General features: G+C 35.6%; 1 long non-coding RNA gene across 1 annotated transcript in view; it reads left to right on the top strand.

Moving 5' to 3' along the window:
• LOC121352998 overlaps nt 1-26924 on the top strand; it is a 55168-nt gene that overhangs the window by 13935 nt on the left and 14309 nt on the right. The window contains exon 2 of the long non-coding RNA XR_005955020.1: nt 25888-26018. This is a non-coding gene — a long non-coding RNA (uncharacterized LOC121352998). The remainder of the gene's footprint in view (nt 1-25887; nt 26019-26924) is intronic.

Genomic DNA, 26924 nt, shown 5'->3' with positions numbered 1-26924 from the left:
CTTATTTCATTCTTATCACTGCATTTCATTTTGTTTACTACTTTGATCTCCTTCAAGATGTTGCTTGATGCTGTGTTAATCCATTGACTTATTGCTGTTACAGTATTTCACAGCTCTCCTTTGTTGCTAAGATCCTACATAAATGAATCGTATGACCTTGGCAGTTTCCCTCTGTTAACACTGCTGTTATTTTTCCTTGAAATTTTGCTCTTCAGATTGTAGCAAATAATAGATCAAACCAAATCTCTACATGTTTGTAGATACTTGTAATTAGTTTGGGCTGTTAATAGACCAGACAGAGAAACTAGGCTAAACCAAGTACAGCAGGGGACCCTGCTGCCCTTAATGTAGATGGTTCAATGGGGAAATTGTGAGGAGGAGTTTTTTCAGTCTTCCTCAGACTTTTCACTAGTATTATGGAAAAAAAGGGGTATTCCACTCTGGAGGTATGTGTTATGACAAGCTGTTATAGTGGTATTAATAAAGAACAACTTTGGTTTTTGCATTCTTTTTACTATATACTTAAAAAGTATTTTGGTGCTTCTTGGTATGTTTTGGGGGTTGTTTTTTTTTCTGGTGTGAACTAGAGCAAAGGGTCTTTGTCTTTAGCTCGCCAGGAGGTTTGTTTTGTTATGTTTTTGACTTAGTTTTTTCCGTTTTTTGCCCTTTCCTCTGCATCTTGCTTGCTTTCTGCTTGATTTATTCTCAGACCTTTTTCCTTCAGCAACCTTAAGAGATAGTTAAAAACCTACTTTCAGCAGTTGGGATTCTGGGATTTTTTTTGTTTTCCACCTGGAGTGGTTTTGCCTCCTCTTAGAAATAGGCATTTAATTTTCTTGATTATTATTCAGATAATTTCTCATACCTGAAGACTCTCTTCTTAAAATGTTTTGTGTAGCTTTGAAGTAGCTTCTAGTCAAACATGAATTTGTAGAGAAGAAAATAGCAAAAGTCAAATGTGGCGATGGCCATGAGAGTCACTCTTCTGAGGCATCTTAGTGACTAGCAGGTCCAGAGGGCTCTCCTCTTTTCTAGACTGTGCTGGCAGACACTCTTTCTTACTCTATTAAATGACAGTGTGTTATTTTGTCTGTGCCAGTCTGTTATCTCTTTAGGACAGGGGTCATGTCTTAGAATTTAAAACTATGAATGGCAGTGCAAGAATAGCGCATAACTTTCTCTCTCCTTACATATTAATTACCTTAGTATAAGTTGTAAGTGTCTCAGTATGTGTCCTGAACATTATTTTTACTGAAGTGTGTCAATTTTCATTACATTGAATGAATACTTATTTAATTTCCTATCTCACCTCTGAGCCCATTTTGTTAATGGCAGGATTATTCTTGCATCCCTCTGAGTCTTGAATACTCTGCTTATTTTAGTATCGTCTGCAAATTTAATGGTCTGACTTATTACAGATTTATGTAGACCATTGAATAAAATATGAAAATCTGCTGGTATTAATCTACAATCCTGTGAGACTTCACTTCTCAGCAGCTGCCTTTCCATTTTCCATCCAATCCCCTATTTTTCTGGGTAATAAATGATACCTTGGTACTGCTCAAACCTCAAGGCAGTCAGCTGCATCAGATCTGGAGTCAACTGAACTTATCGCAGTCTTACAGGAAAAACAGATGCCCTAAAAACCCAAACCCATCAAGGATGGGAAAGAGTCAGACTTCAGGATACAGACTTTCAGATGTGAATGCTGGGTCACAAGTGCTTGATATTGGGAGAAAAGTTTTAATAAAGAATTACTCCATCCACAATAAAGCTTTCTTAGTGATAACAATGATCCATCATTTTGACTTTCCTCTGAACCTTTTTAAGACCCCAGCTAAGTCAGGACTCTTGGTTTATCTAGGCTAATAACATTTTTCATTTTTAAAAGTAACCAGATTTCTTTAACATGATTTACTCTTTCCATATCCACAATGACTCATAATTATTAAATTGTGCTTATATAATTATATCCTCTAAAATGGTCTATAAATGTAACATCTCTTTCTTAAAGATCAGATTCTGAGGAATAAAACTTCCTTGATTTATCTCTGGAGATAAAATGCTAAAGGTGTTCACAGCAGGATTAGGCAAGAGACTGACAGCTCAGGAAAAAAGGTTTGTAACTTGGTCCTGGAAGGGACTTCCATTATTATTGGAGTAGTAGGGAATACAACACTTGTAGATTCAAGAGCAGAAGAGCTGAAAGTCAGCTTGGTTTGTGAGTCTACAAACAAACTCTGAGAAGGAACTGTGTGAAATATTTTTATGTGAAGACTAGGGACGTGTAATAATGGGCAAATAAAAAAAGACAACAGGCCTTGGAGCTGGAGGCTGAGGGGACTGTACTGGCCACCAGTTTGGTGAGCAAGAGTTAGGGAAGACTGGATGCTCATGTAAATAAACCGTATTATCACGTCAAGAAAGAGGGAAGCTAAAAGGTTGAAAATTAGTAAATTAATATAAAGGTGTGGGGTTTTTCATTCCCCTCTGAAATGTTCCCTGAAATGTATAAGCCCTAAAGTCAGGGTTTAAAGCTTGCCTTCATTTTTGGAGTCAATAATGAAGTACTGTAAAATATGACCACTGTAGGTTTGATTGCAAATCTGACTAGGTGGTGTAACAAATCATATTGTTCCTAATAGCTAGAAGAGTAGTGCAAAAGCATGAATAATTTCTAAAAATGTCATGCATTCTGGTCTGGATGTGGTGGGGCTTTTGAGGATGCTATATTGTCTATTTTGGGATTTTTTAGTACTGTACTTCTACCTTTGAATTACAAGTGTCTGAGTTATTTTCTGTTACAAATAGTAAAAATCTAGATAACTGAAGTGTTCAATCAAGCAACTGAGAGAAAGAAGACAACTTGGAGAGGAGACTTAACAATGATGCATTTGTAGAACACAGTCTGTGAGCAGAAAATTGCTGCCATATTACTTCATTGTGGGGAGAGGAGGAGCAAAAATTAGCAAGTAGCCACTATGTAGTCAGAGCCAAATTTAAAACAACAGGGATGGTCCATCACATATGTAGCTGGTCTGTAGAACTTCTAGTCAAAGAATACACTATGTGCTAAAAACTCACATTAGGCGCTAACAATGAATGTGTCCTCCATGAGCTTGTTGGAACAGTGTGTCTTGGGAGGGCCTTAAAATGAAGAGATTGGAGGTGTGTGGAAGGCTAAGTTCCCTCTTCTTATATTTCCTCCTTTATCACTGACCTTTTTTCGCCCCTTAGCTGGAGTAGTGGCTTTTGTGTTGTGTTCAGCTGCAAAAAGCCACAGCATACCTGTTTTCTTGGCTGTGGGGAGGACAGAGATCTGATGACTTCATATATTGATCTGATCCACTTTCTTGTTTGACATGATCTGTAAGATGTGCATTAAGGCCATGCAAGTGAATATTTTATAGTGCTGCTGTTGGAAATTGCACATATTAGATGAGGTTTTTTAGTTGTAATCTTCTAAATTCTTCTGCAGTGAGGTTGGTAAGCAGAAACCCTTTAAAGGGAGAAGGAACTCTAACTGCTTATATTTCAAATAGTTGCAGCTGATATCCTAGGTTTTCCTGTAGGCCTTTCCTAGTCTTTCCCTGTACTAGTTTTTAACCTCGAGTACTGGTGTGCAGTTCTAGGCACCACAAAATAAGAAGGCCGTAAAGGTACTAGAGAACATCCAAAGGAGGCCAGCACACATGGCAAAGGGTCTGGAGAGGAAGCTGTATGAGGAGGGGCTGAGGTCACTTGGTTTGTTCAGCCTGGAGAAGAGGAGACTGAGGGGTGACCTCACTGTAGTTACAACTTCCTCGTGAATGGAAGAGGAGGGACAGGCACTGATCTCTCTGGTGACAAGTGGTGGGATCTGAAGTTGTATCATGGGAGGTTTAGGATGGATATTAGGAAAAGGTTCTTCACCCAGAGGGTGTCTGGGCGCTGGAACAGGCTCCCCGGGGAAGTGGTCACAGCACCAAGCCTGACAGAGTTCAAAAAGCATTTGGACAACACATGATGTAATTCTTGGGATTGCCCTGTGCCAGGCCAGGAGTAGGACTTTATGATCACTCAGAGTCCCTTCCAGCTCAGGATATTCTATGATTCTTTCACAAATGCAGCTCAATAGAGTAGACACAGAAAAGGAAAAACACGGGTAATGTTGAGGGTGATGATAACAATGTGATCCAGGCATTTCCCAGCCTTTTTAGGGGGTCAGAAGCTGCAGTATTTGCTTTTCAGGAACCACCACCACACGACCCACCCCTTCTTTTGTATCCTCCATCTTGGAGGATGATGGCATGGGGAGAAAGTGAGCATGAAATCCCTGTTTTTATATCTTGCACCTTGGGAACTTAGAGTTCTGTCCGGATTTATGCCTGTGTGTGGGTGAACTCTAAGGAAAGGTGTGGGAGAGCAATTTTACAAGGCTGGCAAACTACTGTTCAATAGCCTTTAGTCATCTGCAAGACATTTCACCAGCTGATATACCTTATTAACAGCAAAGGCTAGGTATTTATAGAGCCACCGCATCCAGAGATTCTTTCATAGACAAGCTGTTCATACTCTGCAGGAACCACATCACTTGGCGTAGGAGGTTGAGCAATCTTTATTGAGGCAACAGTGTGACCTCATACCCTGCTGCTAACAGAGGCAGAACAGCAATGGAAGATTAATTTTCTAATTCTTTCCCCCAAGGGTGTGAAAGTGTATCTCTTTTAGGTTCAGTCTCAAATCAAAGAATGAGGTGGAAAAGTACAACTCCGCTTTCACTGTTCCCCAATTATTAGGTAGAGAAACAATTCTATTTAGTAAGATGATAGATGAATCTTATATTTTTATCAACACAACATTTTTAAGTCACTATGGAGGGAAAAAAAGGTGTAAATCCTGAAGAAAAGGAGAAAAGTTGTAAGATTTTATTTCTTGTACATTTACACTTGATATTAACACCTCCTGCTTAGAAAATGCTCTATATTTTTTTCATAATGCCCTTTTCCAGTCTTGGGATGGACCATTCATAAAAAACATGAGTTCTGGACACTTTTTGCACTTAATTTAACGTAGACTTACTTACTAGACTGGTTGACTATCTGTAGCTAGTTAAAACAGCAGGAACAGCATAGCACACCCAAATGCAGTATTTTAAAACTTGATTGGTACGATTAAGATCTGGGTTCATAATAGCAGAAAGTAGGAGCTGATATTTGAGAAATGTAACAAGTAACATAGACCAGTGAACCATCTACTGTAGCACTCAAAGATCAGTCCATATGCAGTGCTGTGGAAGCTGATAGCTTAAATTTTTACTTTGAAAAACAATAATGCAATACTACTAATTTGTCTTATTTCACTCATGTTAGTTAATATACAATTGTTTTTGTGCTGGAAAAAGGATAGAAATACAGAAATTTCTAGAAAGACCTTCTTAATGAAGAGGAGAAAAATTGTAAACTTGATTCTGTTTTTCATGGAGGAGATCCAGAGATTCATTGCATTGTTTGTAGACCTCTGAGGCACTACACTCATCAGCCCCAGCATTGTGAGAACAGCCGTGCATCAAAGCCTTCAAGTCAGGAAAGTTCTGACAAACACTGGGAGATACTTCCAAACCTCTTCAAGCCACTAGAAAACAAAGTGCTTAGTCAGAAAACTGATTATTTTGGGCTTTTGGTCTGCTTAGCTCTTGGGAACTCTGAGGCAGAAGCTGATTCTAATTCTCTGCTACTGAAATCCCAATTTAGTATTTTTGGTGTGAAAGAAGTTACAAAAATTTGGAGACTTTTTGCTTATTTGATTCACTCCATGGAAAACAGGTAGAGATTTACAAAATAAGCAATCACAGCTAAGAAGTGCCTTGTTTATATTTTTGGGGAGGTTAATATATGGTGGGTTAGTTCTCTTGTGATGGTTCTGTGAGAAATAGGTCATCATTCAAGATTATGTTCTTGAAGATTCTCATTAAAACTACTTTTCACCATCAAAGAATAATTCTCCAGTTCCTTCCCTACTTTTTCTGGTAAAATTGTCAAGCAATCTTTTTGCTGACTGCTTTTAGAAATGAAGTGATTGAGGTATTGGTGGTACTTTTGTTCTTATTATTATACAAATTCTTTAGGTACTTTTAATAAATATGCAAAAAGAGAATCTTTTTTATTTAGTTGTACCTAGAAGGTGAAAATGCCAACCATCCTGGACTTCAAAATTTCTCCATGCCTCTGACAATAAGAATTTTGTCAGGAAAAAAATATTCTGCTATGAACTGTTTTGGAAGTAGCTATTGTTCTATAATGAGTGGTCATTAAATTGGGCCATCTTTAACCCTCATTCCTCACATCCCCCTTATTTAATGGGAATTGCACCTCTTGGTGTAATTCCATCAGCAAAATCCATTAAGATGATGCAAAGTGTTCTGATGAGGATGACAGGGTAACTTTGTTTTAGTTGGTGGAGCAGCATATTTACAAATGTTCCTTTCCCAAGTGGAGATACTTCTCAGTGAGCAGTTGACATGAACCAATTGAGTCTGGCCTGAGGTTACATGTAATGTAATGTAATAATGATGATTCTTATGATCAGCTCCTCAAACAGCTGGTGCTAAACCTTGGCATTTTGGAACAACAGGATGTTTCAAAAAAAAAAAAAAACCAAAAAACAACACACTTAGTTTAGTTAATCTCTAACATTAAATGCAATACCAGAGCTATATATGCTATGTCTGCTTTCTCCTGTCATGCTGCCTAGAGAGCTCAATGTCTGCAAACAGACCATTTGCTTCAACCTGAGGAAACATTACAAGAAAATAAATTAAAATTTTAACCTGTCTTTTGCTTGAAGGAGCACATTTTCAGGGAGTTTTTGTTCTAGTCTAAGGTTATCGGTCATATCCCTCTTGAAACCATGGTGACAAGTTGAAAATAAATTCCATTGCCTCAGAAATGTCCAAAAGGAGAACTTAATTTGTTACTTTGAAAATTTTTGGTTGAAGTGTGATAATTTATGCTGGCATTGGACTTATGCAAGATATATTTCTGTTTCATATGATAAAAGTAATAATATTGTTATGTCTTAATCTATTTGCCTTTTCTTGTGTGGTTGTCTTAAAATGTGCTTTATTTTCTTTAGTTAGAAAAAGTTTTTCAAGTACTTGGAAAAAGTTCTTTAGAAAGGGTAGATTAAAACACTGTAGTTTGAGAAAGTTGCATAGCTACAACAGATACTCTCTGAAATAATGGTTTAGAGTGGAACTGATAAGAGGTTGGATAATAGGCCAGCAAACAGGATGTCTGTAGTCCATCAAGGACTAAATGAGATCTATATAAAGCAACAGTGTAATTGTAAAACCAAGACAGTTAGACTGGAAAAGATCCAAAAATAACATTTGAAGATATGTCATAAACAGACCATGTGGTTCTGATAAAAGACTAGAATGACACTGTATTTAGCACATAGGTAAAGTGGAGAAGTCAATTCCAAAGTCTTAATAGTTGCCTGATTACATCCAGTAAAAAAACAGTCAGCATGATTCCCTGTGTTATGAAACAGAGCAGTGGCTTTGGTATTTTTTATTCAAGCTGCAGGAGAGGTAGTTCCATGTGGTGTTTGGACTCAGTGCATAGGGCTATTCTTATTCTTTGTCATACTGTCCAAAGAAGGAACCCACCAGCTAAAGGCAGAACCCTAAGGACACCTGAACAAATATGGCCTGTGATTGGTCCAGAAACAGTTTTTCCTCCAATTCAATCACTGTAGTGGATTGGTAGTGGTTGAAGTGTTGGCATGTTTTCAGCAGATATTGGAAAAAGCAGACCCAAGAGGCAAGAAGTAACCAAAATGGAGCATCCTTTCCAAGACCTGCATGTTCCAGGGCACTGTGGCTTCATCACCAGCTTTGGCAGATTAATTACTCCATATTTAGGTATCAAACCCTGCCTCGGGAATCCTTTGGAAGCCACCAGACAAAATTTCAGATGACCTCCATGAACTGATACCTTTTCAGGCTGTGGTGTCTCTGATCCACAGACTTACCTGTCTTACTGTGGTGAGGGGTGTATCTCCAGACACAACAGTTCCTCAACATGTAGTTGTCTTCAAATGTCTTGGATCTGTCATTTTAAGCTTACAGCTCCCAAAGGGCAGCTAGAAGACTGCTATACATGTTAGAAATCCAGAAAGTATGGGTTTAAAATAAATCAAACCTCTAACCCTCAAAATCAAAAAAAAAGAAAGCCAAGCCAAAATATCTAATAATCTGAGCTCCTGTCTGAGGATGAAGAGAGAGGAATAGATGCTGTATTGTGTAAACAGCAGATACAATTAAAATAGAATGGAATATTTTGGATCTATTTGAATATTGTTTGTTCCTCAGACTTTTGAATGGAGGAGTCTGTCCTTTTAGTTAAACTTAGTCATAACTACTGTTCTGAGTGATTCGTTCTTTGATTAAAATATAAATTGGGAAAACTATGCATGAAATTTCTAATCTCAGAAGTTTTTTGCAATTTTAGGGACCATATTTGATCCACATTACAGCTCATTAATGATGTCTCTGAAGGTAGTTTTTGTCTTATGCCAAGCATTCAGGCTGCTACCAAAGAAGCAGCAAGATATTTTGACAGATGGAATTGAGGGTGTACACAAGTCTTAACTGAAGCTTCAGTTCTGACTTAAAGCATGACAAAAGCAATATCCAGTTAATTAGATACAGCAAAGAATTGTAGGATTATCATTCTATCCAGCTACAAGCTTTGTTAGGGATAGCTTCACATCATTCCGAGGAGGGGAGAGGAGAGGCCTCTTGCCTGCTAACAGCCTTGAGAAGGAATCAAAAAGGGATTAAAATTCATAAGTATCCTTTGAATTACTATTTTTAGGGTGTGTAATCTGTATTGTAACTTCTTTAGCAAAGAGCACTTGAGAAGGTCAAGATCTATTCAGGAAGCATCAGAGCTACAGTTCTCATGGGACAAAACACAGCAATTCTTCCAAAAATAAACCTAGTTACAAGAAGCAATTTTTTATTATTATTATTATTAGTAGTAGTAGTATTGTTTTGAACTTTTTGAGCCCATCTGTTAAATTAAAATCAGGTATATTCTCCATCTTCCAAAAGCTCAAAAAATTATCGTGGAATGCATATTCTCTCTAACTCATTATTTAAATTTTGTTTTGTTTTTGAGGTCTATGAAGCACATGACTTCCCATTAACTTCAGAATGTTGATATATCACTTATATCAAGAGCCAAGTATTTTGTGATCCTGTCTTTCCAAATCCCAGTTGGGCACTATGAATAATTGCAAGTATGGAACATAAATACTAGGCAAAAATCCAGATAGTTAATCTTTTGTATATAAAGTCCTTAGGCAATATAGAGGATGCAAATTCCCCAAGTATTCAACTTCAGCTGTTGTGGGATTTTTTTTTTTTTTTTGTGTTTTGGGGTGGGTTTTTTAATGCATGTTTAGAGAGAGAGATGTGCACAGCCTGTTCTGATCCAAAGTTGAACAGAAAGATATTGTTGACATTTAAATTCCTTAGAAAATGTCAGCATTTTAGGGCTTCAGTTGGTCATTGGAAAGAAGACACTGATCTTCCTCCTGCTAATCTAATTTCTTTTATTCTGATGGGATTGCAAAAACTAGATTAGAGGGCACTGTTGGAAACTGGAAGTACTTGTCTTTTGTCTAACTAATGTCAGTGTTTGAAGTGAGCAATTCCATCTGTTCTACCCTCATCTCAGACCAACCACGATGTTGCTGCCTGTTGGAGGAGCCTGAGGGAGTAGTCAGTGAGCCACACAGAGGTACCTGAGCCCCAGAGTGATTTACAGCAAACTGCCTGGCAAGGTTCAATTCTGTGCCCATCAGTGGAGGAAGGACACACCTAATTTACTCATACAGGACTTTGCTTCAAAGGTTTTCAATGACATTTAATCCTCAGTGACTGTGTATAAAACATTGGGTGTACCAGACAGGCCAGTTATCTTGATCCCAGAAAGCACTTTTGCATTTCTCCTCCCTTAATATTCAACTTCCAGGATTTCCAGTGTTGCTGCGTACTGAGAAAGTGTAATCCTTTTGGTAATGCAGTATATGTGGAATATTTTTGTATAATAGTTTAAATGCCAATGGAGAACTAGTGATTTTTTTTTTTTGGTGGCAAAAATTGCTTTATAAAGGAGTACTATACAACAAGAAGCTTATATAATAGTGTCTAAAATATATAAAATTATTATTATATAACTGGAGTATAAGAAATAAGCTGACAGATCACCAGTTAAACTTTAGGATCTGTAGTCACTCTTTGCTAAATTGAATGGAATTGGCCAAGGATTTGTCTAAGAATATGAAGTAAATAATTTAGTACCAATACAGAATGCAAAAATTAGTGGAATCTAGTGTGATGGAAGAAAAAATATTTCAAATAATCTTATTTTAAAATGGCAGTCAGCATACTTTTGATGCAAAAAGTTACTAATAGCTACACACAGAGAGTAGCCCTAAAACCCATTTTCTTTATTCCTAACACCTGGCTCTCTATGGAAAAAAAAATATACTAAAATAAATCATAGAAAGCATGGGGTTTTTTCCCCCTAGTAGTTCACAGATGGATACTTGATCAGCCAGTTCTCAGAATAAAGAGAAAGATTTTCTTACTTTTGATTATAATGTATCTCTCACAGTAGCTCCCATTTAGGACCAGCTTAAAACTTGAAAAGATGCAAGAATAAAACACCCTTTTCTCTGCCCTTTTTCCCATATAATGACAAAGGAAGTGTGTTCTGAAGGAGCTTCTAGAAACTCTTCCAAGAGAAGCAACTGCCAAAAGAATATTAAATGTTTGGAGGAGTTTAAAAAAGTGGAGTGTGTGAACACTAAACTTCGCATTAGGGACAAATCTGACTGTATCAGTCCCTTTATGTAACTTAACAGCATGAGCTTGTCATAGAAAACAGTTACTCATCAATCAAAAGAAGGGGAAAGGAAGGTAGAGACTTGTGTCTTAGAAATCTGTACTGTGTTGTCTACATTTCATCTAGTATTTTCCAGGCAAAAATTGTAGCAGTGGCTCACTAATCAGTGATTTAAAGCAGAAACATTTCACAATCCCAGTGGGTCATAATGGTAAAATATTAATGTGTTCTTCCTTTCTGCCTTCTCTTCTCAGTTGGTTTTTTTTTTTTTTTTTTGGGGGGGGGGGGGTTGTAGAAGTTAGACACAAAAGTTTTTCACATGTAAGAAAACCAAAGGATCCAGTAAGACACCTAACTAAACACAGACGATATGAATTTATTTTTTGTGGTTCACTCCCACCCATGTGAGTTAATTCATCTGTGTTTTGTCTTTGTTGCTCTGTCCTCATTTAACTCTTGGCCCAGTCATGTACCAACAGCCAATTTTGTATTCAAAAGCAGGCATCAATCTGACTTCATAACCCTACTGAAAATACAAAAGCCAAACGTGCCTAAATCAAGAGAGACAGTGATAGAGTCTTGTAACAACTCAAGCACAAAACCAACTAGGTGAGAAGCTGTCCAATACTTTACTGTAGATTTTAGGAGGGAGGAGGGAGGAAGGAAAAAGCAGAGCCATGTGAAACTGGCGCAGCAACCAGGGCCTGCAGCTGTGTCAACATCATGTTGTAACTACCAAATGTCTCTGTGACTGCAGAGAGCAGCTCTTATTCCATCTGGGAATAAGGAGCTATTTTTCACAAACATTGCTGCCCTTTTAATAAATGAGTTACACTATGATCTATTTTAATGGTCTAATGGACTTATAATTTGGCTGCAAAGAGTATTTTTGATCCAGTTTTGAAGTCCACTGGGGCCAGTGCAGACACATTGCACACATGAGTGAAATGGCACTTCAGAGCAATGAAGCATCTGGAGAAGACACCGCTATCACTGTATTTGTTTTATGCCTTCTCCACATACCTCATGGGTATAGATAGTTAACTAAGTTAAATAACATGCAGGAAATAAACTTCCATCAAATTTTGTACGAGATCCCTTGCTAACGCAAATATAGCATCATTGAACAGCCCTGATTGGAAGGGACCTTGAAAGATCACTTGGTCCAACCTGTCATAGGAAAGAGACTCTACATGAGATGATGTAGCACCCTGTCCAATTGCACCTTGAAAATTTCCAGTGACAGGAATTCAGTCACAACCCTGAGTAGCTTCTTCTAGTTATGAATTGTTCTCACTGTAAAAAAAAAATCTTATTTATGTCAAGATGAATTATGTGTACTTCATCCAAATTCATATAGCTGCTGTAACAGATGAATCAGGAAGAAACTAGGCTCAATGGTCACTACTATTATTGAATCAGTAGAATCAAGAATAACCTAATCATCTAGACCTCTGTCCCTGTAATGTCCACTCTCACAAAGTTTAGCAATGGCTATCAGATAATTAGAGATACAAGGCACATAATTCATTAAAGTATAATTTTAGACAAGTCTTTATTGAAACCACTTTACTTTCTAAGAGAAGTAACACTTCCCTTAAATCATCTTTCGTATCAGAAAGAGCCATAGTAATGTGTATTCATTTCTTGAGCTGTCAGTGAAACTTTTGTTTATGAGATTCACATTCCCTGAATGGAAGATCAAGCCATTATGATATTAAGCCAATATTTAGTTAACTGTCATTAGACAATTTCTAATAGAAAGCTTCAATCCACTTATTTTTATTAAATGCTTCATTAGAAGCATTTAATACCTGTCATTCCTAGTAGCTTATTGATTGCTATCAATCTTTAATGGTAGCAGAACATGTGATAGAGAGTCTTGAATTCACCGTGTTTTGAATGATGAGTTTTCTGTCTATAAATATAAAATAATGTAAATGAGACTGCTAATTATGGTTAAGGTGGTTGGAGTTTTGTGTCTTAAAGTTAGGGCAGATCTGTAATGTAGTCTATGCTTCTCTCCAGTCTTCTGTGGCATTTTGTGGACACTGTGTAGCCTTAATCATTTGTCAGAATAAGCTAGCATTTATGTTTATGTGCTTTCCCCAAAAAATAAACAGACAACATTTGGAATAACATTTGTCTTAGTGAGAACCTAGTTTGTTTTCTTTAGTTTGGTTTTGTTAAGTTTTTGGTTTCCCATAGAAAGTAATTTGTACCATAGTGTAATTGGATCATTACAAGAAATTTCTGTCTTTTCATCTACCACATTCATGCAAGGAAAGAGGCACAATCCAGCATGATGTCCTTTTTTAATTCGGGGTGTCAATTCTTTGACTGCTTAACAAGCAGTCCACTCTTTGTCTCCTTCCCCTTGACAGAAGATGGCAGCCCAAATAGAACCACTTTGGCATAGCTTTCATCCCACTGCTGGTGTCTGGTGTTGGAGAGCCCAATATAGCCAATGTTTCCAGGCTTTTTAGTGAGCTACCCAGGGAGAAATGAAAGGAGTTGCACTGCAAGCTGCATGTTTAGCACAAGCCCTCAGAGTAAAAAGGCAAGATTTGAGCAGTGATTTGTACTACAAAGGCAGCTCACTTCTTATTGCTTTAGAAATCTATTAGTCCAGAGAATTCTACCTTGAGAACTACTGATACAGTCCATGGAACTAGTTTTATGTCTTTTTGTGGAACTGTTTGTATGTATTTCTGTGTAAAAGCTTTTTAAAATAATCTTTTAAGAAAAGAAAATTTGAAGTTGGGTTTGCCTTTTTTTTCATGGGTGTTTGATATCAGTTTAGAAAGGATTGATTATCTAGGTATAGAGAATAAGAATAGAAGTTTCTCTTGTGCTGAAGACTTGGTCTTTGAACCGCAAAAGAAGGGTTTTGGAGAAAATACTAAAATGGTTCCAACTTGAAGATCACAATGGAAATATGTTTTAGAGTGATATAAATGTTTTCAAGGGTAAAAACTAGATACATTCAATTAAAGTTCAGATTTTTTCTGTCTTTAAACCAAAACAAACAAGAAGCCATCAAAAAGCAACCTCAGAAATCCTCAACCAACAACCTCTTTCATGGGGTTCTTACTGCTCATAAACAGATATTGATACAACTTTTTCTAAGAAGCACATAGTTTAATTTTTAAAAAACTGCTCTTTTCAATTTAGAAAGCATGCAACTATATTGACTCAGAATACCAAATAACAACGAATTGGCTTTGCAATATGATAACTTTGAAAAACTCTCAGAATTAGTGTTCTTGATTTTATCTTTCACTTGTAATATTCTGAAGTCTATTTATACATTACTGAATATTAAAACACCTAAATCAGCAAGTCAGAAATTTGGCTTTAACAATGGGCTCAATTTCCTGTGTTATATCCAGCAAAGAATTGGTAATGAAGCACAGAATGTTTCACAAATACATACATACTTCATAGGATTTTCTGTCAGTGCATGTGGAAAAGATAAAAGTATTCTGGAAGAAGTTCAAAGGAAATACTCTAGTAACTATGGAAACAAAAGCACTTCTGCCCTATGTTGAGAAGAAAAAAAGATGAAGTTAGACTAGATGAACATCTTCTTTTTAGCGCCAGTTTGGCTGAGACAGATTTGTCCTGCAGAGTTGATGAGGCTTTGAAAGAGATAATGATGAGATATCTCCATAAAACTCCAAATGCTTTTCTTATGACCTGGGGACAGCCTTGAAACAAGCACCTTACCACATCATTCACTCACATATGATTGAAATCAAGCTCCATTTCAGAAAAGCTCTTCCTTACATTTGGCTGGAATTCCAGATTTTTTGCCAAATATGGGAATTGGTCATTTCAGTTTTAGTATGGATCAGGCTCTGGGCTTTTTATTAACAAATAAATAAATGAATTTCATAAGTTCAGTATTGCAGAAATTACAACTCTGAGTCAACAAATGAGAAACATGAACATCTATATTCCAGTCCTTACATAAACCTTTGGATTACATTTTATTATATTAAACATTATCTAATAATAGTTACATAAAGAGGATAATATAAGAAAGCCTTACAAAAGAATTGGAGTCATTTAGTGTGAAATTTATACAAGAATTCTGGTCCATCTTATGTTCTTCAACCATTTTACCACTCTGTTAGCAATGGGCAGCAAAAGTAGTACAATATTAATAGTACAAGTTTGTGTATCCTGTGTTACTCTGAAACATATTTTTTATTAGTATTTGTTAAATCCAAAATTTCAAGTTTTCCTAATAATTTTAATTTGAATACCTCTTCTGTGTTCTTTGATTTATCTATTTCTCTTCTATTCAGAAAAAGTGTGTGTGTGGGAAACCTTGTTCACTTTTGGATGAGTTATGCAGTGTCAGACTTGGGCAACTGGAAAATATTACGTGTGAAAGATGTCCTATAAAATTGTAGGTATATTTTTTAAATTTTGTTGTTAATTCCCTGAAGACAGCTCTTGAAACACAACTGTCCTTTCCTCTGGTTTCTCTCATTTTCTGGAAGTCTCATTTGCCCATGTGTGAATTTTTATAATTTAGCTTAATCTCCCTTAACTTTGTGTTTTCATTAGGTTACCAGCTCCGGTTTTATGTCATGGAGTGGATTAATTGCTTTTGCATCTACTGCATGTAAATAATTTGATGTGCTGAGTAGGAATTTTGCTCTGTATTAACAGTTGTGTAAAAAGTATACTGTACTTAACATGAATTACAAGATATTTCTGTAGACTCATGTACCTTATTTGAAAATTACACTAACTTTTTTAAACTTGAAGATTTACTCCAAATTTTGAGCATTTTCTTCCTATGCTAATGAGCTAGGAAATATTATTAAAAAGTTCTTTACAGGTAACATTTTGCCTGCAAATTTTATAGAGATTTTTCTTTTCTGCTATCTCTAGGATTCTTACAAAATACGTAAGGTTTTAAAGCTCTATGAGGATTGAAATAACTGCAGAGAAGTGATGTTGCTCATTCCAAAAATCTCATCTGAGGTAGTTCAGGACACAGTTTTGCAAGAGATGTCTATGCAAGTCCCATTTGCATTTTTTGATTCTGCATTTTAAGCTTACAACATGCCAGTTGTAATCTCACTCGTAATGAATGGAGTTTACTGTAGGAAATAGGTAACAGTAGGATTTACTTAAATTTATCAGAAAGGCTTTTAATTTAGCTAGCAACAATACCTTGACAGGAAAGTTCCTCAAAGCAATTCACTAAGATTTCAGTAAATATGTAATGAGGCTTGGTTATCATCTTTTCTGTGTGTCAAGAATAGAACTTCAGTTAGCAGTTAAATTGTTAGACGTCTGTGTTCAAAAATACAGTCAAAGGAATTATTGTATTCTGTTTTATTCATGTGTCGTTAATTATAAGTATATGCCCCAATTATAACCAATTATAACCCAGACCCACAAAAAACTAAGCAAAGCAAAAAACCCTCCACAACATACCTTTCTGGTCTTATTCTCTGTCCTTTTGTCTCCCTACATAAAATGAGAATTGTTGCAATTACCAGCCTTCTGCAGAAGACTTGGCAATTGATAACTCAGCAGACATAATGAATTGCTTTTTCCAATTTGGGTCCATGGCCTTAAGCAGAGAAAAAGCTTGAAGATCATCCCGTTCTCCTTTTCTACTACATAATTATTTCTGCTACAGCAGCACCTTGGAGCCATAATCAAGCCTGAGATTCCTTGATGCTACAGAGCATACAATTACGGAATAAAAAGGTCTCTGCCTGACTGCACTGATGCACAGAGTAGTAAAAAGAGAGACATGAGATGGCTAGAGACTGATGGAATGGAATGAAAAGAGAAGTGGTGTTAGACATGACAGTCAGAGATCTCTCTGTGCACATGTTCAGGTTTTTCCACATCAGAGGTTAGGTTTTGCAGGCTGGCTTGCAGAAGAAGAGAGAAGGGACTTTTCAAACCTTTGTGGGGAGTTCTTTTCCAGTGCCTGTATGTGCCAAGGCTGTGATTACACTTTCAGCTCTCCAGCAGAGAAAAGCACTTCTAGCTATTCCAAAATCCTCAGCCATGCTGCTTTGATGGTTGATTTCCTTAGCAAAGGGTGCTTCAAAAGCAGAGTTATTTGTGATGTATTTCCTGCATTGCAGGACTTGAAGAAAGAAATCTCTCAATCTGCAATTTACTTTATGTTTAAAAATCTAATTTATTACGTTTTTGAACTGTCCTGAAACAGCTTAATGTCATAGCAGAATCAGGGTTTGTCAGCTCTGTTACACACAAGATGGTGTCTAAAGACACAAGCAATGCATTTCAAGCTCAGTCAAAATTAATTGCAAAGATGAAATTCTGCTTCCTTGTAAGTATGTCTCTGCATATTTTGAGATCTTGTGAATACTATTCTGTACATTATTATTCTTCCATGCAATTTCTTAATTACAGGAGGTGAACCTCTTAAAAGATTATTAAATTTATAAATTAGCAAAAGAGCCCCTCTGACAAAATTAAATTTATTTGAATATATAACAGGATCACAATACTTCTTGTGAGGTTTTAAAGGCAAATGGACTGAGGAAGATTGTTTTGATATTGCTACTGTGCTTTCAGAGAACCCACAGGGTGTCCCTGTCCCTACTATGTCATGAATATTTGCTTCAGTCTGAGTAATCTCAATTATCCAATAGTGGTGCACTAGGGACGGCAGTGAACTTGTCTTCAGTATCAAAACAGAGGATAAAAATAATCTGTGCTTTTTCCAGAGCTATTTCTTGACCTTTATTTCAGCTGACTGCTTCTATCTTTACTTAAAACCTTAGTGTCAGCTGTGCTATTTCTGTGTGAAGAAATAGCCATTGAAAACTAGACTTGATCTTTACACTTTTTAGAAATATATGTGGTAGACTTTACTATTTCTTTCAAGTTATATTCTAAGCCAGAGTACAGAAAAATTCTATTATATAACCTGGTGACCTAGCTCTAACTTGGAATACTTTTTCTGAACCATGTTCTCTCACTCATGTATTTTCTTTATGCTATTCTGGACTCTGTTATAATGATGATGATATCTGAGTGCTAAGTAGCACAGACTTCTATCCTTTTCAAATTAAGTATCAATTTAGAAAAAGGTTTTATGGTTTTTCAACTTATTTGCCAACTAGTCAGATGCACTATGCTGTTTCAAATTAAACTTAATTTTATGTTCCAGTGAGGGAGTTAGCACTTAGAGTGAATTTAAATGTGATGACGTCAATGAATACATTATTTCAGACAGCGCCTTCCTTTATACCTCTTTTTGTTTAAGGAGCTTCCAAGTAAGTTAGGGAAATGTGCTTTAAGGTGGGTGCAAAGCTGATGAGGTAGCTGTATCAAGAGTAGGAATCAATTGCTATCTGTCCCACTGAAAGGATATGTTCATTGGAGATTTTCATTGATCTTTGATTCTCGTACTCTTCTGTATTTCAACAAGGACAATTAGAATAAATTATATGTTCATTGAACTGTTCAGCAGTTGCAAATGAATTGTAACTATAACTTTTTCAGAAGATAAATTTGTAAATTCAATGTATCTTAGTAAAGTGGGGAAATAATAATAGTTGGTATATTATTAGTAGTAGTCCCAGTATTACTATCACTATTGTTGAAATTCCTGGGGTTTTCTGTCTTTTAAATATATGCAAAGTTCTGTCCTTGGCAGAAATTATCAAATGTGAAAACACAGGTTGGGGAATTAGTCCTAAATAGTGCTAGTTCCTGAAAAGAGGATCCTGCTTACTGTGAATTCTAACTGAATGTGAACCAAAATTTGAGACTGCTGATAAACCAAGCATTTTAGGAACTGGATAAAATAGTACATTTAGTGTAACATGTCTATTCTACCTAGTACTGCAGCATTAGTAACACCTGGAGTATGTTATTCCCTTTTGGGTATCACATTGAAGAAATGCTATTGGAAATTTTATGGATGAGAACAGCAAAATGTGGTGGAAACTTTGAAAACGTGACCTTAGATGAAAAGTTGAAAGAAATGTTTAATCAGTTTAGAGATGAAAAAACTGTGGAGTAACAGAAGTCTTCCAACATTATAGTGTTTTCTACAAATAGGAAAGGACCACAACAATCAAACAATTTCTCTCAATTCTAGTTCTGAGGAGGAATAAACAATAGGCAGCACAATGCTAAATTAAAGCAGATTCAAGCAGTTTAGATAAGCATCAAATATAACTGTAAGGACAGTGAAGAATGGGAAGAACCCAAAAGTTTAACTGATAGTTTAAACCAATTGGTCAAACATACTGTGAAGGATTTACAGATAATTAATTCTGTCATGAAACAGGAGGTTGGACTGGATAAACTTCTAAGGTGCTTTTCATTGGGTTTTTTGTTTGTTTGTTTGTTTCCCTTTTTATTTTTCAAAAATTAATGTCACCCTTTAGCATAAGAAGAGAAAAAAGGGTGAAGTTAGGAGAAGGTAACTTTTTTTTTTCCTTTCAAGCAGCAAGTATTGTTTAAGGAAAATCTTCTTAATCAGAAGTAACTTATGAAATGTGATATAACTGAGAATTTTCAGTGTCATGTATATACATAACTGTTGTAGTGTGGAGCACATTTGTTTGCTCAATGTTTAAAGGCTAATTCTAATTTTTTGCCTTTGACAAAGACACAAAGTCATTTTTTGCACTTTGATATTTCCAGGAACATTATAATTGCAATTAAATCAAACATACAGCACCACCTGCCAAAGTCTTATACATGCTGTAGGTAATTTTAACACTTTGGTTCCAGTCTTTTTCAGCTTGAACATATAGCTCCTAAAGTAATATGAATATAGAGTAGATATACAGCTTCATTTTTTAAGAAATGGAGTAAGATGACATGGTTTCCCTACAAAAAACTGAAGGGTGGGGAATTTACAGTAGCAATATAGGAAGTCAGTATAGAATAGCTGTTGCATGCCAAAAGTAGGTCAGCTAGCTTTCACCACTTGCAAAATGCTTTTGGAGTGTCATTGTACTATATAGGTGTACTGTAAGGCTTGGTCCACTTTGCTGCACAATTCTTTAAGGATGAAGTTAAGAAAAAAGTGCTTAAAATTGGAAACTAACTAGCAGAAGAGAAAAAACACACAGAATTAAGTCAAATATGTCAGTGAAGAATCACAGAAAATTCAGTGAAAAAAATTGTATTGCAATGTCTTTGTCCTAAAAACATATGACACTAAGGCACTGAAAAAATAGCCTGTACATGATTACCAACCAGAAGTAAAATCTGTTTTCTAACCCATGGCTTGCTCATGCAATGCCATATTTCATCCTTTCTTCCCTAGCTGGTGATATATGGGTGTGTCAGTGAGCTAATGATGTTTTCTTAGAAGAGGCAGAAGGTTTTTTCTTTTAATGGGACATATAAATAAAACAAATTCAGCTGCAAAAGTAGCACTAACCTTAAAATTATTGCACAATCAAAAATTATTATTTTGACTGGACTTTAAAACATTTGTAAAAATGACCAATTATCCTCTGAAGCCCAAATGGACGTAGGCAAGCCTGCACACACATGGGCAGAATCCATCCTTGTAAATCCCCAGCTGAGGTTTGTGAATGTTCAGGAGGAAACCATACATCACTTCAGCAATACTCAGTGAGGAAAAAGGGGAAAACATACTAGCTTTAAACCAATTTGTACAAATGATCCTTTGGTTTCTTTGGAGGGCCAAAGAAAGAAAGCGCCTTTTCCAGTTTGTTTATTGACAGTAGAACTCCCCAGTGGCTTTCCATCAACACATTCCCAGTTTGCATCTTCTACAGAAGTTTCACACAAATGTCTACCCCAGATGGTAGCTTTAAAAATGGGGTAGTAAGAAGGGGGGAAAGAAAATAAACTCTTGAGGAATAGTGGACTGCTGTCCAATTTTGTTTCTATAGGGCCTTACTGAGGTTTTTTTATGCTCTTTCAGTTCCTTTGCTGCAGGGATAAAATCACTTGACACTGATTTGCTGATGTATCAAATTAGAAATCTTAGAGGGTTGGTTTTTTTTTAATATTGGGGATTTTATTAGTATTTATTTCATGCTACTCTTTTCCTAGGGAGTTGCAGATAGAAGCTTGCAGTTCCAGTGGTTACCCTGAAGGGGGAAAACCTCTGTGGAAAAATTAGGGAGTCAGAAAATTTTACTCAAACGGAAATAATTGCAGTCAAAGAAGACATACGTGTGCTCTTAGAGAATGAGATGTGCTTTCAGTTTTGAAGCATCAAGTAAATTTGTGAAGGCAAAATATAAGGGAGGGAAAATGTTAAAAGGGAAGAGGGAAGGGAAGGGAAGGGAAGGGCCTATTGCTCCCCACTGTCTTGGGAACCATGTCTTGCCCAGCTCTCTGGATCACAGGCAATATTACCAGTGTATACATCTTCCTGATTATTGTCCTAATCCAGAAATCCCCTGTATTACTCCCTTACTGCACTGTGATATAATGTATAAAAATTATTAAGATGTAGTTCAAATGCAATTAAGTGTGAAACAAAATTACATTAGAGACAGGTAAAAAAATCTTGGTAATAAACTAGTTTCCCTCAGTGTTGTTTGCTAATACATAGATGGGCAAGGAGAAAGACTGTGCAGAGAAAGGATGCATGAAATGGTGGCATTGGCATACTTGGTAGTGGAATTTCTTTCTTCCTGTTTAATAAATATGCCCTGTAGGATCAAAAAAGCTACTGGTTTTACTGAGAAATATAGGGCTGGATTATAAATAACTAGGAGTGATAGATAAAATTATTTATTCAAGAAATGTCTCAAGAAATTTCGATGCCACCACAGATATATGAAGATGGCTGGGAAGGAGAATTAAGAAGTGAATATAGTGCTGTACAAGTATTAAAGTCAGGTTTTATCATTTTTTTTTCTAAGAGTTTCTTGTTTTAAAATGTGTAATTGATAAATTATTATAGGGAGTAGTAACTTTTTGAAAAAGAATTACATGGACCCAGTATTTGGTGTAATAGAGATCTGTACCTACTATTTTTAGAACAAATAGTCAGTTTGACTAGCTGCGTGAGCAGTTTAACTGTTTCAAGCCCTGTATGCTCTAGAAATACAAATCAGTGATGGAGGAGATGGTAATTAGGTGTCCTATTCTATTTAAAGATATGCAAGCCCTAAAGTATTAAGCAATATTTAATATTTGAAAAGCAATTCAAAAGACAAACAGTATCTAAGATTGTCAAATGAAATAGCCCAAATTTAATGGGACTTTTGTAAGTAAAGGACTGAATGCCTAAGGGTGTCCTGTGTTTGCTTTCTTAAACAGCAGAAAACATCTGGACTTTACTTGTCTGGAATATCAGAAGAAAAAATGCTGCATGAAAGAGAAAATCAGAGACCAGAAGTTCCAGGCATGTAGCCAATTTTGTATTACAAAGATTGTGTAGCTGATTCAAGGATTAGTGTGCCTCCAGGATATTTTTCCAAACAGAGACACAGGGGAAATTAGGAAGAATTAGCTGAAGGTGTGAGGTTAGACTGCAGTCTATTACATCTGAATGGACATTCCTTGTCAGAAGCATGGTCTTGAGTTATTTTAGTCAAGTAAACCTTTGTGTGAAATAAACAGCAGTGTAATAATTGGATGATGCAGCTCAGTTCACACCTTCAATTAGTTCAGTTTAATTTTATTAAATGTCCTTTTGCAGATGGGTCCAAATTTTTGGTCAGTGATATCATAGTGTCATGCAGGAGAGCAAAGGAGAAAAGGCAACAAACCCAGTTCAAGCATTCGAGGTTTAGTAGGGAACAAAGTGGAGTCTCTAAAGGTGTCAAAAGTTTGACAATATAAGCGGGTTTCCCCACTTCATGCATGAAAAATAATAATAATATTAAAAAAATCTGCAAAATCCCACATAATTACTAAGTGAATAAGAATTTATTGCCTCTCAAGGCTTTAGTGCCCTTTGCTAAAGAAACTAAAGCACAATATTACAAAACAGGTTCTAAGTCATTGACTGAGGTGTGATGTATTCCTATTGTTTCTTCTCCTGGAGTGCTGGACTCACATCCTTATGTCTTAATGACTACTCCCATTTCATGTATTTGTAGTTGTCAAATTCTCTCATCTGTAGCAGTCAGTTCACAGAGCTCAGTTAATTTAATTCTGAAGAAGTGACTGCAATCACTCTTTCACTGAGCATGAAAATATCAAATATAATATAGTAACTTCTTTTTCAGGAAAATATATATGTTTTCTGCTGCCTAATCTCCTTAAGATCTATCCTTAGGTTTTTTTGTTTGTTTTTTTTTTATATAGTTACTATGGAGCCAGATATTTTTAAGTATATATATATATTTTTATTTTTTTTTTAGGGGTTTTTTTTTTTAATATAGTTACTATTGAGCCAGATATTTTTAAGTATATATATATTTATTTTTTTTTTACACCAGAAAAAAGAAATCATTTGCAAGAGTCGACTTATAACAGTGTTTGAGTTTTGCATTTTCAAGAACATGCTATCACATACTGTGGAAACATAAGCAAATTAGACAAAATCCATGTCTTCTTTATTTGTTTTTTATTGATTTCCTCTGTTGTCAGCTGACCTTAACAACAGGGTTCAGATCAGTTTAAACATCCAGGATTTATAATGATTTCACCTGTTAAGAATGGTAACAGAATGCAAGGAGACTGTCAGATAGATGGATGGGAAATGTCTAGAAATGAGAGTGAATGGAATTAAAGTAGCTTTATGGAAATCTTTTCTGTGTCCCTTTTTTAAGGGAATTTAGAGCTGCTTAACAGCAGTTTCACTCTGAAAACCAGTACAATCAGATGCTGCAGTCAGTCATGTCTCCAGCAAAAAAATATACTCAAGACATTTAAAGTAATCAGTAAAATGCCTATTCTATATGTTAAGATACCTATAAATAACCTGATTTTTTGGTTTTGAGAAGTTTAGGAGGACCCATTTTATTTTCTTGTTTTTAATGTTGGAAGTTAAAATTCTATTTGAAAAAAAGTTATGAAAGCAAGACAAAGATTCTCAATAAATTTACATGACCCATGTTTGTAAAAGCTTGTTAATTACTCTTCTTTTACTGAATTTGCACTCTGGCTGTGGAACATAGAATATTTCCAAGATATCTAAGTACTTCACTCATATGACCAAGGGTTGAGTCAGTGGCTAGTAGCCCAAAACAAGACATTTGATGGAACATGTTTCTCTTCACCAAATTCATTGTTCAGGTGGGAAACAGGACCTTTACAAATCCTGTCCCAGATTATTGAATACATATTATTGCTGAGAAATACTATGGTTCAATGTCTGCTTGGGGATATGTTTTTCAGGTTTCCTAATTCTTGTATGTGAGAGGAGATCCCTTATCTTTCCTGGCTGATTCCAGAAGAGAACTGTTGGTATTCCCATTTTCCAGCTGCAGAAGTTTTCTCTCTTGTTTCCCCTTTTTGTAAGGAGCTTAATATCGCATTGTTTATGTATTAATGCATTTTCTTCAACACAATCTTCACTCTATTATATTTCCCCCTGGAAGTGGTGAGCCACTCATTTTCTTTAGTGAGTCATTTATTCATTTGTTATATACATAAATAATATTTAATAGGATGAATTCAACATTACAAAAAAAAAAAAAAAGAAAAAGAAAAAAAAGAAAAAAGAGAAAAAACTTTCAAAATAATTAAATAGGCAGTAATTTTCTAAATTGCTCTAAAGTGTCAGCGCAGTCATCATCTTGGAAAATTAGTTATTTGTGTCCCTTAGAAACAGGTATTTAAAACTGCTCTGCTCTTTTCTACATGAATTACAGCTTTTCTAAGGGCTTCCAGCTTTTCCTCTAAACATGTCCCTATATTCAAGCTTTATGAACTCACATATAGAGGTTTTTCAGCAGCCTTTTGTTTTTCAGCTGAATATCAGACAGTAATAGAGCATACTTGGTCCTTGATAACCATGCTTCTAGAAATTCTTTGGTTTGGGTATTTTTGTTTCTGTGTGTGTTTTGTTGTTTTTGATATTTTCGTGTTGGTTTTTTTTAATTTTTTCCATCATATTTGAAAGATATTGTGCCTTTCACATTGCAAAGTCAGATTCCAGGTCTCTAGGGAGACAAAACTGAGAGACAATGAGAAGGATGAACACAACAAAGTGAACACACTCTCTGTCTTCACTTGTGCTATTAGAAACACTTCAGAGAAGCATCCAGATATTTTCCTTACCAGACAGACAATTCCTTATTTTATATGTGGCTGTATCCCACCAGTCCCTACCTTGGTGTTTCAGCCTAGTTCAGATAGTGGGGACATGATCATACCACTGCCAGCTGATAGTCCCTAGAGGAACTGAAGGGAAGATCTTTTCAAATAGTAGGTGTTTTGGTTCAGTGGCTGGTCCAGAAATATTGCATGGTGAACAAAGAAAAGATTTTTCAGATAGAGTGGAAATATTTGCATTTATTTGGATAATTTATAATATACTTCAAAAGTTAAAAACATTTTAGAACTAAAAAACATACTTAAGCTGAAATATTTTCTTTTGAAAATGTCAAATGAAAAAAAAAATACTATTTTAAACTCACCTACCTACTTGGCTTATTTTTTTTCCTTTCCCTTCCTCTTTTTTTTTCTTAACTTTGAATTTGCTGAAACTATACCCAAATTCAGGAAATTACTTTTCTTAGAAAAGTTATTAATTCCAACTGGTTTTGCTTGTGGCATTGGAAGCTAGTTGGCTGATTCATCCATAGATGAAATGACGAAAGTGACTCTATTTCCTCCATTATGTTGTCAAAGACATTGTGATTAATTTAGTGACATACATAATATCCTGTACTACTGAAATGCGTATACAGTGATGTACTCCTAAATACCCTAATTCTAACATTATCCCATTTTGCAACATGCACTTTTTCCCCTACATTTGCACTGTAATTTTCTGTAGTCGAGAACAATAAGTCAAACTATTTTTCCCAAGTTCTGACTGATTTTTATCATCCACTCTCTCTTACAGCTATGAAATGCCTATGAGTAAGTGCTAAATGTTCAGCATTTCAGAAGGAAAATATTTTCATTGAAGCAGATGTTTCTCAGATTCTTCAGGAGCCTAAAACATTTCCTGAAAGTGTTGCTACTCTCCACAGGGTAAGTAAAGACTTTACAAAACCAAAAATTTCTTTGAAATGGGTATTACTACCAGTATGATTTCTGTACAACACAGTAAAATAAAACTACCTTCTATATGAAATGAGTAATTAATGTATAGAAGACATTTATTCTTTCAAACTAAATATTGTGTTACAGTCATAAAAATGGCTCAGATGTTCATTAGCTTGTTTATGTGAACATCTGATTAAATGATTTCATCACATGAACCTCCCTACTAGGGCTTTGATATTTACTAATGAGTTGGGACTTTTAAATTTCATAAGTGTCTGAGGAAGTACAAGAATATGAGACCCTATCATTAATATTTGGAACATTTCCTTGAAATGAACCTATGAACTAATCATTCAGCATTAATCATACATAACATTATTGTGACATGTAACTGTGATTGATCTCAGTATGAGTACTAGGTACTTATGAGTTGCAACCCATTGAAACAATGTGTCTTTCCCACAAAGATATGATATCTAATTAACTGAAAAATAAGTGTATTTTTTTGCAGAATTAAACATAAGTGACATAAAACACTACAAAAATAAATAAATGGAAGCTCAAATTATGAAGTAGAGAGCCCAAACATGTTATTATGTAAAAACAAAAAGGCTTAGAATATAAAAGCAATAAGGAAATAGTATAATATGTTTTGTCTGTTCACCTTGTTTGTTTTACTAAAGCTGTTGCCTGCAATATTAGCTAGTGATCCTCTATAAGACACACTGCATTAGTTAACTTTTTCAACCCCTCAAAAATACTTGTATTAAGCATATTAAAATACTAAAATATCAGAAACAACTCTCTTACCAACTGAAATGTTTATTTTACTGTTAACACTGTAATTCCGTCTCTAGATTCACACTCCTCCTTTCTTTTCAGACACCTTAG

Source organism: Pyrgilauda ruficollis, unplaced genomic scaffold, assembly GCF_017590135.1.
Source record: "Pyrgilauda ruficollis isolate IOZ18807 unplaced genomic scaffold, ASM1759013v1 scaffold2, whole genome shotgun sequence".
Lineage (NCBI taxonomy): Eukaryota > Metazoa > Chordata > Aves > Passeriformes > Passeridae > Pyrgilauda > Pyrgilauda ruficollis.
The sequence above is the reverse complement of the archived record's forward strand: the minus strand, read 5'-3'. Positions and strand labels throughout refer to the sequence as shown.